Here is a 13978-nt window from a genome sequence, read left to right on the forward strand (position 1 = left end):
AATGGTTCACAAATTTACATATTTTTTTGTTCGTGGTTGGATTTGGGAGTTTTATTCTTAGATCTCTACTGGGGGCTTTTCAGTTCCGATGTGCAAACAGCTTCAAAGATTATTCTTTGTTGGGTTTTCAGTTCCGATTTGCAATTTTGGCTTCCAAGTACCAGTCAGAGCTGTTTATTTGTGTTTCTTGTATTCTTCCACTTTTGTATTTTCTGATTTTATGATGTGATGAATTATTTTGCTCTGTTATTTAGTACATGGTTTGTCTATATACTTTGTTCTTGATTATGATCCTAATTTGCCTTTCTTTTTCTGTTGTATTGTTTTGGTTTTTATACATGTACATCAACATTGATGCGTTCGGATCCTCTAGAGTAAGAATAGAACAGAGAGAGAGAGAGAGAGAGAGAGAGAGAGAGAGAGAGAGAGAGGAATAGGGAATGAGATGAGAGACCGAAGCTTACGGCAGGACAGTGGCGACTGCGACGGTGGGGCGACGGGGCGACTGCGACGGTGGGCCGACGGGGCGACTGCGACGGTGGGCCGACGGGATGCACGACGGAGCAGCCTCTCTGCCTCTTCTTCCCTCTCTCCTTCTTTCGCAGGTATGCTTCTTCCCGCTGGAATGACATTCTTCAGCTGGGGGGAATTTTGAAATCGGCAAAAAAATGTTTTTTTTTTTTTTTTTTTTTTTTGAAAATCCTCACCAAAACGACGTCGTTTTGGTGAGGACGATTCTGAACCGTCGGATCATCCACTCTAGAGGATCACTCTAGAGAGTTACTCTAGAGGATCCGAATGCAGCCTCACTGCGTGGGTGCCACGTGGAATGGCAAAGTAGAAGCCACCTGGCGGAGGCCCACCTGACATGTACTCAACTAAGCCATTGATTTCCCAGTTGGGTAGTGAGTGTTTTCCTTTGATCACTGTTTTGTTGAGGTTTGAGGGCTTCGGTGGCGTTTCAAAGTCTCCATTTGCAAGAAGTCCTGTGGAGAGAGTGTTCATGATTAATCACACCTAATTAATAAAATGTAGTCAAATTTTGGACTTGTTTGGTGTTTTTCTACCCAAATTAAAAGTTAATAATCAGATAAAAAGGTTGGTTGTCACAAAAAAAAAATTAAAAATTAAAAATATTCAAAATCTGTGTTCAGTTTCAATTTTTTGGAAATTGAGTGATTTGTTTTTCGTATTTTTTTGTTTTTAGAGAATAGTTTTAAAATTTTAAGCAATTTTTTTACCTTTTTTTTTTTGATGCACCTTACTTAAATATATCTAAAAAAATAAAATATTTGTAAAAAATATTTTAAAAAATTAATAAATACACAAGAATATGAAAAATGTATTGAATTTTCATTTATATATATATATATATTGGTATTTAGTGAATTTTTTTTAAAAAAATTTTCATAAATATTATATTTTTTAAGTGTATTTATGTGAGGTGTATTTAAAAATTAAAAAAAATTACTTAAAATACTAAAAAAATCAGTAAAAATAAAAATATATGAAAAATAAAAAAAAAATTAATTTTTTAAAAAGTGAATATTAGGAAACCAAATAAGAGTCATACCAAAGTTAAAAAATAACAAAAAGTAAAGACAAGTTGTGAAATGGGCACCAAAGGTAAATGCACTTATTTCTCAACTTTCAATTTTTATGTTCAATTTTTTTGAACTAATTTAATTTATTTATGTTTTACAAGTAGAAATTGCAACAAAATACCCTCGAGCCTAGCATAAATTTTTAAAATAAAAAAGGAAAAATTATAGGTAGCCTTTTAGAAAATATTACATTTTTATATTCAACCAAGACAAGAAAAAATAAAATAAAATAATAATAATAATAATAATAATAATAAATAAAAACTTTCATTTTTAATAATAATAAATAAAAACTTTCAATTTTTTGTTTTGTTTGTTTTTTTTTTTTTTTTTTTAGATCTGGTAGATTGGCTTGAAAAGTAAATTTTTTCTACACAAATTTTAAAATTAAAAAAAAATACTAAAAGGAAAAACTCTTTTTTTTTTTTTTTTTGCTAGTCCCAAACTCACCAAGAATGGATCTACATTTTGCCTCACACCTTTTGGATAACTACATTTAGAGAGGCTTAAAAGCTAGGCAAACTAATTTCATGAGTAGCAATTGTTGTTGGAGTACACATATTAGGTAAAGTTGTGAGATAAAATTAAAAAGTAAAATTATATTATATATACTTTTGTTAAGTGAAATGCAGTGTTAGAATTACTCTAAAAAGTAAAAAACTTTGTTGACTTACAAACCAAATCAGAACTAAACCACATCACATTCAAGCAATTTCTTCCAAAAAGAGAAACAGAGATGTAATGTGAGATGTATATAAAGCAAGTAAAAGGGAGTGAGAGAGTGCTTACCATCAAGATGTGGTTGAAGAGGAGGAAGAGCTGCGGAAGCATAGATGCTATAGAGAGAGAAGATGAACAAAACAGAGCATAGAGAGAGAAACAGAGCCATTTGCCGATGTTGTAGTGTAGTTGTGTATTGAAATGAGGAAAGAGAAGAGAGTGAGCTATATATATACTAGTGTATGCCTGTGTGTAAAGGCACGGTATAAATAATGTTAGGATCAAAACATAATTATAATTTATACATATCATGTTGAAATTTGTAAAAATTGTCATTTTTTGATAAAAACACTAAAAAAATATATTGAAATTTTGTTTAGTTTGTCATTTTTTCCACTTTCTTAATTCTAGTGGTAATAGAAGGCTCCTCAAAAGGGCATAAAAACTCTATCAGTTAATTCTGGAAATACATGATTGCATCTTTCGCTTTCTAACTACTCATAATTTCTAAGCCAAGGTAATCCCCACAGAATTTCACTATTTCATTTAAAACTATATGCATCATCATGAAGTAGACCAAACTAAAATCTAGTATCCGTTGATCACTTCTGTGTACTGGTTTATTTTGGACAGATAGAATTTGTTTCCAAATCAGGGAGAGATCTTTTGTGCACCTTAGAAATTGTAAATCAGTGTTTATTTTATCACAATCATTTACTAGCTTACAGATAAGTAGTTCATGTATACACACACAAACATGTTTTGTCCACAATTCTACTTCATTATATTGTATGTTACAATGCTATGCTTGCTAGCATTGGTTTAAAGAACAAACAATCCTTATATTATTGAAAGCTTCTCTATTCCTACATCAAAGATAAAATTTCATTTCCATGTGAATCACCCAAATATATTACTAAATTAATCCTTCGTAGGAGCGAACTTATACTAACATGCCTTGAACCATTTTCAGTTCAGACAACATTGCTTTTACCTTTGGATGTTGTGTTACCCTTCTTGTTCAATTGATGAATGTAGGAAATTGTGATGTAACTGAAACATTCTTCATCAAAATCCTAACTTTCTCAAATCTTCATGCCAATAATGTCAAAAACATTTAACATGAGCCATTTTTTGAGATAACAAACCTTGGGGAGGAAATTGAGGTCTAAACATTGGTGTCTCTGATATCACAGTACTCAACAAAACCTATCAATGGCAAATATTTTCTGCATTTAGTCTCTTGGTTTTACCCTCACACCCCAATTGAACAACTCACAAAATAAATAACTCATACAGATATCTAGAACCTAGACATAGATATATCCATGTGTGAGTGCATGTGCATGTGCATGTATACCAAATTGAATGAGAATTTACAGATGAACACACCTCAGCCATTTTATATGGGAATCCAACTGCATTAAACAAAATTTGGCTATCTAAATGCTATTGACAATGGAACAAAAATCAGAGCACACAAACACAATAAATAAAGGAATAAATCAACTCAATAACAGAGGAGAGAACACAGTGTATCTGACTAAAAAAAGATGCAACAGAGATTAATCAACATAATCCGAAAAAAAATTCTGAAATTACCTTGCAAGTGCGAGTGCGAGTGCGAGTGCGAGTTCGAGTTCGAAGGGACTCAATAACAGAGGAGAGGGACTCAATAAACAGTTTATATAACCAAAAATTTAATAAATGCCACTGCAATCACATTTTTGCTAAAATTCCAAACCAATATTAAGGACTCACATCAGACAGGATTCAAACAACTCAACACAGCGATGAAGAACAGAGAAAGGCAGATATGTAAATACGGGGTTTCCGTACCATTTCTTGCGCAATACGGTTCGAACACTCGAACACCTATACGGATTCTCCTGCACAGTGGCAGATATGTAAATACGGGGTTTCCGTACCATTTCTTGCGCAATACGGTTCAAACACTCGAACACCTATACGGATTCTCCTGCACAGTGGCAGATATGTAAATACGGGGTTTCCGTACCATTTCTTGCGCAATACGGTTCGAACACTCGAACAGCTATACGGATTCTCCTGCACAGTGGCAGATATGTAAATACGGGGTTTACATACCATTTCTTGCGCATTACGGTTCGAACACTCGAACACCTATACGGATTCTCCTGCACAGTGGCAGATATGTAAATACGGGGTTTCCGTACAATTTCTTGCGCATTACGGTTCGAACACTCGAACACCTATACGGATTCTCCTGCACAGTGGCAGATATGTAAATACGGGGTTTCCGTACCATTTCTTGCGCAATACGGTTCGAACACTCGAACACCTATACGGATTCTCCTGCACAGTGGCAGATATGTAAATACGGGGTTTACATACCATTTCTTGCGCATTACGGTTCGAACACTCGAACACCTATACGGATTCTCCTGCACAGTGGCAGATATGTAAATACGGGGTTTCCGTACCATTTCTTGCGCATTACGGTTCGAACACTCGAACACCTATACGGATTCTCCTGCACAGTGGCAGATATGTAAATACGGGGTTTCCGTACCATTTCTTGCGCAATACGGTTCGAACACTCGAACACCTATACGGATTCTCCTGCACAGTGGCAGATATGTAAATACGGGGTTTACATACCATTTCTTGCGCATTACGGTTCGAACACTCGAACACCTATAAGGATTCTCCTGCACAGTGGCAGATATGTAAATACGGGGTTTCCGTACCATTTCTTGCGCATTACGGTTCGAACACTCGAACACCTATACGGATTCTCCTGCAAAGTGGCAGATATGTAAATACGGGGTTTCCGTACCATTTCTTGCGCAATACGGTTCGAACACTCGAACACCTATACGGATTCTCCTGCACAGTGGCAGATATGTAAATACGGGGTTTACATACCATTTCTTGCGCATTACGGTTCGAACACTCGAACACCTATACGGATTCTCCTGCACAGTGGCAGATATGTAAATACGGGGTTTCCGTACCATTTCTTGCGCAATACGGTTCGAACACTCGAACACCTATACGGATTCTCCTGCACAGTGGCAGATATGTAAATACGGGGTTTACATACCATTTCTTGCGCATTACGGTTCGAACACTCGAACACCTATACAGATTCTCCTGCACAGTGGCAGATATGTAAATACGGGGTTTCCGTACCATTTCTTGCGCATTACGGTTCGAACACTCGAACACCTATACGGATTCTCCTGCACAGTGGCAGATATGTAAATACGGGATTTCCGTACCATTTCTTGCGCAATACAGTTCGAACACTCGAACACCTATACGGATTCTCCTGCAAAGTGGCAGATATGTAAATACGGGGTTTACATACCATTTCTTGCGCATTACGGTTCGAACACTCGAACACCTATACGGATTCTCCTGCACAGTGGCAGATATGTAAATACGGGGTTTCCGTACCATTTCTTGCGCATTACGGTTCGAACACTCGAACACCTATACAGATTCTCCTGCACAGTGGCAGATATGTAAATACGGGGTTTCCGTACCATTTCTTGCGCAATACGGTTCGAACACTCGAACAGCTATACGGATTCTCCTGCACAGTGGCAGATATGTAAATACGGGGTTTACATACCATTTCTTGCGCATTACGGTCCGAACACTCGAACACCTATAAGGATTCTCCTGCACAGTGGCAGATATGTAAATATGGGGTTTACATACCATTTCTTGCGCATTACGGTTCTAACACTCGAACACCTATACGGATTCTCCTGCACAGTGGCAGATATGTAAATACGGGGTTTCCGTACCATTTCTTGCGCATTACGGTTCGAACACTCGAACACCTATACGGATTCTCCTGCACAGTGGCAGATATGTAAATACGGGGTTTACATACCATTTCTTGGGTATTACGGTTCGAACACTCGAACACCTATACGGATTCTCCTGCACAGTGGCAGATATGTAAATACGGGGTTTCCGTACCATTTCTTGCGCATTACGGTTCGAACACTCGAACACCTATGCGGATTCTCCTGCACAGTGGCAGATATGTAAATACGGGGTTTACATACCATTTATTGCGCATTACGGTTCGAACACTCGAACACCTATACGGATTCTCCTGCACAGTGGCAGATATGTAAATACGGGGTTTACATACCATTTCTTGCGCATTACGGTTCGAACACTCGAACACCTATAAGGATTCTCCTGCACAGTGGCAGATATGTAAATACGGGGTTTACATACCATTTCTTGCGCATTACGGTTCTAACACTCGAACACCTATACGGATTCTCCTGCACAGTGGCAGATATGTAAATACGGGGTTTCCGTACCATTTCTTGCGCATTACGGTTCGAGCACTCGAACACCTATACGGATTCTCCTGCACAGTGGCAGATATGTAAATACGGGGTTTACATACCATTTCTTGCGCATTACGGTTCGAACACTCGAACACCTATACGGATTCTCCTGCACAGTGGCAGATATGTAAATACGGGGTTTCCGTACCATTTCTTGCGCATTACGGTTCGAACACTCGAACACCTATACGGATTCTCCTGCACAGTGGCAGATATGTAAATACGGGGTTTACATACCATTTCTTGCGCATTACGGTTCGAACACTCGAACACCTATACAGATTCTCCTGCACAGTGGCAGATATGTAAATACGGGGTTTCCGTACCATTTCTTGCGCATTACGGTTCGAACACTCGAACACCTATACGGATTCTCCTGCACAGTGGCAGATATGTAAATACGGGATTTCCGTACCATTTCTTGCGCAATACGGTTCGAACACTCGAACACCTATACGGATTCTCCTGCACAGTGGCAGATATGTAAATACGGGGTTTACGTACCATTTCTTGCGCATTACGGTTCGAACACTCGAACACCTATACGGATTCTCCTGCACAGTGGCAGATATGTAAATACGGGGTTTACATACCATTTCTTGCGCATTACGGTTCGAACACTCGAACACCTATACGGATTCTCCTGCACAGTGGCAGATATGTAAATACGGGGTTTCCGTACCATTTCTTGCGCATTACGGTTCGAACACTCGAACACCTATACGGATTCTCCTGCACAGTGGCAGATATGTAAATACGGGGTTTCCGTACCATTTCTTGCGCAATACGGTTCGAACACTCGAACACCTATACGGATTCTCCTGCACAGTGGCAGATATGTAAATACGGGGTTTACATACCATTTCTTGCGCATTACGGTTCGAACACTCGAACACCTATACGGATTCTCCTGCACAGTGGCAGATATGTAAATACGGGGTTTCCGTACCATTTCTTGCGCATTACGGTTCGAACACTCGAACACCTATACGGATTCTCCTGCACAGTGGCAGATATGTAAATACGGGGTTTCCGTACCATTTCTTGCGCAATACGGTTCGAACACTCGAACACCTATACGGATTCTCCTGCACAGTGGCAGATATGTAAATACGGGGTTTACATACCATTTCTTGCGCATTACGGTTCGAACACTCGAACACCTATACGGATTCTCCTGCACAGTGGCAGATATGTAAATACGGGGTTTCCGTACCATTTCTTGCGCATTACGGTTCGAACACTCGAACACCTATACGGATTCTCCTGCACAGTGGCAGATATGTAAATACGGGGTTTCCGTACCATTTCTTGCGCAATACGGTTCGAACACTCGAACACCTATACGGATTCTCCTGCACAGTGGCAGATATGTAAATACGGGGTTTCCGTACCATTTCTTGCGCAATACGGTTCAAACACTCGAACACCTATACGGATTCTCCTGCACAGTGGCAGATATGTAAATACGGGGTTTCCGTACCATTTCTTGCGCAATACGGTTCGAACACTCGAACAGCTATACGGATTCTCCTGCACAGTGGCAGATATGTAAATACGGGGTTTACATACCATTTCTTGCGCATTACGGTTCGAACACTCGAACACCTATACGGATTCTCCTGCACAGTGGCAGATATGTAAATACGGGGTTTCCGTACAATTTCTTGCGCATTACGGTTCGAACACTCGAACACCTATACGGATTCTCCTGCACAGTGGCAGATATGTAAATACGGGGTTTCCGTACCATTTCTTGCGCAATACGGTTCGAACACTCGAACACCTATACGGATTCTCCTGCACAGTGGCAGATATGTAAATACGGGGTTTACATACCATTTCTTGCGCATTACGGTTCGAACACTCGAACACCTATACGGATTCTCCTGCACAGTGGCAGATATGTAAATACGGGGTTTCCGTACCATTTCTTGCGCATTACGGTTCGAACACTCGAACACCTATACGGATTCTCCTGCACAGTGGCAGATATGTAAATACGGGGTTTCCGTACCATTTCTTGCGCAATACGGTTCGAACACTCGAACACCTATACGGATTCTCCTGCACAGTGGCAGATATGTAAATACGGGGTTTACATACCATTTCTTGCGCATTACGGTTCGAACACTCGAACACCTATAAGGATTCTCCTGCACAGTGGCAGATATGTAAATACGGGGTTTCCGTACCATATTTTGCGCATTACGGTTCGAACACTCGAACACCTATACGGATTCTCCTGCACAGTGGCAGATATGTAAATACGGGGTTTCCGTACCATTTCTTGCGCAATACGGTTCGAACACTCGAACACCTATACGGATTCTCCTGCACAGTGGCAGATATGTAAATACGGGGTTTACATACCATTTCTTGCGCATTACGGTTCGAACACTCGAACACCTATACGGATTCTCCTGCACAGTGGCAGATATGTAAATACGGGGTTTCCGTACCATTTCTTGCGCATTACGGTTCGAACACTCGAACACCTATACGGATTCTCCTGCACAGTGGCAGATATGTAAATACGGGGTTTCCGTACCATTTCTTGCGCAATACGGTTCGAACACTCGAACACCTATACGGATTCTCCTGCACAGTGGCAGATATGTAAATACGGGGTTTACATACCATTTCTTGCGCATTACGGTTCGAACACTCGAACACCTATACGGATTCTCCTGCACAGTGGCAGATATGTAAATACGGGGTTTCCGTACCATTTCTTGCGCATTACGGTTCGAACACTCGAACACCTATACGGATTCTCCTGCACAGTGGCAGATATGTAAATACGGGGTTTCCGTACCATTTCTTGCGCAATACGGTTCGAACACTCGAACACCTATACGGATTCTCCTGCACAGTGGCAGATATGTAAATACGGGGTTTACATACCATTTCTTGCGCATTACGGTTCGAACACTCGAACACCTATAAGGATTCTCCTGCACAGTGGCAGATATGTAAATACGGGGTTTCCGTACCATTTCTTGCGCATTACGGTTCGAACACTCGAACACCTATACGGATTCTCCTGCAAAGTGGCAGATATGTAAATACGGGGTTTCCGTACCATTTCTTGCGCAATACGGTTCGAACACTCGAACACCTATACGGATTCTCCTGCACAGTGGCAGATATGTAAATACGGGGTTTACATACCATTTCTTGCGCATTACGGTTCGAACACTCGAACACCTATACGGATTCTCCTGCACAGTGGCAGATATGTAAATACGGGGTTTCCGTACCATTTCTTGCGCAATACGGTTCGAACACTCGAACACCTATACGGATTCTCCTGCACAGTGGCAGATATGTAAATACGGGGTTTACATACCATTTCTTGCGCATTACGGTTCGAACACTCGAACACCTATACAGATTCTCCTGCACAGTGGCAGATATGTAAATACGGGGTTTCCGTACCATTTCTTGCGCATTACGGTTCGAACACTCGAACACCTATACGGATTCTCCTGCACAGTGGCAGATATGTAAATACGGGATTTCCGTACCATTTCTTGCGCAATACAGTTCGAACACTCGAACACCTATACGGATTCTCCTGCAAAGTGGCAGATATGTAAATACGGGGTTTACATACCATTTCTTGCGCATTACGGTTCGAACACTCGAACACCTATACGGATTCTCCTGCACAGTGGCAGATATGTAAATACGGGGTTTCCGTACCATTTCTTGCGCATTACGGTTCGAACACTCGAACACCTATACAGATTCTCCTGCACAGTGGCAGATATGTAAATACGGGGTTTCCGTACCATTTCTTGCGCAATACGGTTCGAACACTCGAACAGCTATACGGATTCTCCTGCACAGTGGCAGATATGTAAATACGGGGTTTACATACCATTTCTTGCGCATTACGGTCCGAACACTCGAACACCTATAAGGATTCTCCTGCACAGTGGCAGATATGTAAATATGGGGTTTACATACCATTTCTTGCGCATTACGGTTCTAACACTCGAACACCTATACGGATTCTCCTGCACAGTGGCAGATATGTAAATACGGGGTTTCCGTACCATTTCTTGCGCATTACGGTTCGAACACTCGAACACCTATACGGATTCTCCTGCACAGTGGCAGATATGTAAATACGGGGTTTACATACCATTTCTTGGGTATTACGGTTCGAACACTCGAACACCTATACGGATTCTCCTGCACAGTGGCAGATATGTAAATACGGGGTTTCCGTACCATTTCTTGCGCATTACGGTTCGAACACTCGAACACCTATGCGGATTCTCCTGCACAGTGGCAGATATGTAAATACGGGGTTTACATACCATTTATTGCGCATTACGGTTCGAACACTCGAACACCTATACGGATTCTCCTGCACAGTGGCAGATATGTAAATACGGGGTTTACATACCATTTCTTGCGCATTACGGTTCGAACACTCGAACACCTATAAGGATTCTCCTGCACAGTGGCAGATATGTAAATACGGGGTTTACATACCATTTCTTGCGCATTACGGTTCTAACACTCGAACACCTATACGGATTCTCCTGCACAGTGGCAGATATGTAAATACGGGGTTTCCGTACCATTTCTTGCGCATTACGGTTCGAGCACTCGAACACCTATACGGATTCTCCTGCACAGTGGCAGATATGTAAATACGGGGTTTACATACCATTTCTTGCGCATTACGGTTCGAACACTCGAACACCTATACGGATTCTCCTGCACAGTGGCAGATATGTAAATACGGGGTTTCCGTACCATTTCTTGCGCATTACGGTTCGAACACTCGAACACCTATACGGATTCTCCTGCACAGTGGCAGATATGTAAATACGGGGTTTACATACCATTTCTTGCGCATTACGGTTCGAACACTCGAACACCTATACAGATTCTCCTGCACAGTGGCAGATATGTAAATACGGGGTTTCCGTACCATTTCTTGCGCATTACGGTTCGAACACTCGAACACCTATACGGATTCTCCTGCACAGTGGCAGATATGTAAATACGGGATTTCCGTACCATTTCTTGCGCAATACGGTTCGAACACTCGAACACCTATACGGATTCTCCTGCACAGTGGCAGATATGTAAATACGGGGTTTACGTACCATTTCTTGCGCATTACGGTTCGAACACTCGAACACCTATACGGATTCTCCTGCACAGTGGCAGATATGTAAATACGGGGTTTACATACCATTTCTTGCGCATTACGGTTCGAACACTCGAACACCTATACGGATTCTCCTGCACAGTGGCAGATATGTAAATACGGGGTTTCCGTACCATTTCTTGCGCATTACGGTTCGAACACTCGAACACCTATACGGATTCTCCTGCACAGTGGCAGATATGTAAATACGGGGTTTCCGTACCATTTCTTGCGCAATACGGTTCGAACACTCGAACACCTATACGGATTCTCCTGCACAGTGGCAGATATGTAAATACGGGGTTTACATACCATTTCTTGCGCATTACGGTTCGAACACTCGAACACCTATACGGATTCTCCTGCACAGTGGCAGATATGTAAATACGGGGTTTCCGTACCATTTCTTGCGCATTACGGTTCGAACACTCGAACACCTATACGGATTCTCCTGCACAGTGGCAGATATGTAAATACGGGGTTTCCGTACCATTTCTTGCGCAATACGGTTCGAACACTCGAACACCTATACGGATTCTCCTGCACAGTGGCAGATATGTAAATACGGGGTTTACATACCATTTCTTGCGCATTACGGTTCGAACACTCGAACACCTATACGGATTCTCCTGCACAGTGGCAGATATGTAAATACGGGGTTTCCGTACCATTTCTTGCGCATTACGGTTCGAACACTCGAACACCTATACGGATTCTCCTACACAGTGGCAGATATGTAAATACGGGGTTTCCGTACCATTTCTTGCGCAATACGGTTCGAACACTCGAACACCTATACGGATTCTCCTGCACAGTGGCAGATATGTAAATACGGGGTTTCCGTACCATTTCTTGCGCAATACGGTTCAAACACTCGAACACCTATACGGATTCTCCTGCACAGTGGCAGATATGTAAATACGGGGTTTCCGTACCATTTCTTGCGCAATACGGTTCGAACACTCGAACAGCTATACGGATTCTCCTGCACAGTGGCAGATATGTAAATACGGGGTTTACATACCATTTCTTGCGCATTACGGTTCGAACACTCGAACACCTATACGGATTCTCCTGCACAGTGGCAGATATGTAAATACGGGGTTTCCGTACAATTTCTTGCGCATTACGGTTCGAACACTCGAACACCTATACGGATTCTCCTGCACAGTGGCAGATATGTAAATACGGGGTTTCCGTACCATTTCTTGCGCAATACGGTTCGAACACTCGAACACCTATACGGATTCTCCTGCACAGTGGCAGATATGTAAATACGGGGTTTACATACCATTTCTTGCGCATTACGGTTCGAACACTCGAACACCTATACGGATTCTCCTGCACAGTGGCAGATATGTAAATACGGGGTTTCCGTACCATTTCTTGCGCATTACGGTTCGAACACTCGAACACCTATACGGATTCTCCTGCACAGTGGCAGATATGTAAATACGGGGTTTCCGTACCATTTCTTGCGCAATACGGTTCGAACACTCGAACACCTATACGGATTCTCCTGCACAGTGGCAGATATGTAAATACGGGGTTTACATACCATTTCTTGCGCATTACGGTTCGAACACTCGAACACCTATAAGGATTCTCCTGCACAGTGGCAGATATGTAAATACGGGGTTTCCGTACCATATTTTGCGCATTACGGTTCGAACACTCGAACACCTATACGGATTCTCCTGCAAAGTGGCAGATATGTAAATACGGGGTTTCCGTACCATTTCTTGCGCAATACTGTTCGAACACTCGAACACCTATACGGATTCTCCTGCACAGTGGCAGATATGTAAATACGGGGTTTACATACCATTTCTTGCGCATTACGGTTCGAACACTCGAACACCTATACGGATTCTCCTGCACAGTGGCAGATATGTAAATACGGGGTTTCCGTACCATTTCTTGCGCAATACGGTTCGAACACTCGAACACCTATACGGATTCTCCTGCACAGTGGCAGATATGTAAATACGGGGTTTACATACCATTTCTTGCGCATTACGGTTCGAACACTCGAACACCTATACAGATTCTCCTGCACAGTGGCAGATATGTAAATACGGGGTTTCCGTACCATTTCTTGCGCATTACGGTTCGAA

Source organism: Camellia sinensis, chromosome 12, assembly GCF_055761805.1.
Source record: "Camellia sinensis isolate YWXY chromosome 12, ASM5576180v1, whole genome shotgun sequence".
Lineage (NCBI taxonomy): Eukaryota > Viridiplantae > Streptophyta > Magnoliopsida > Ericales > Theaceae > Camellia > Camellia sinensis.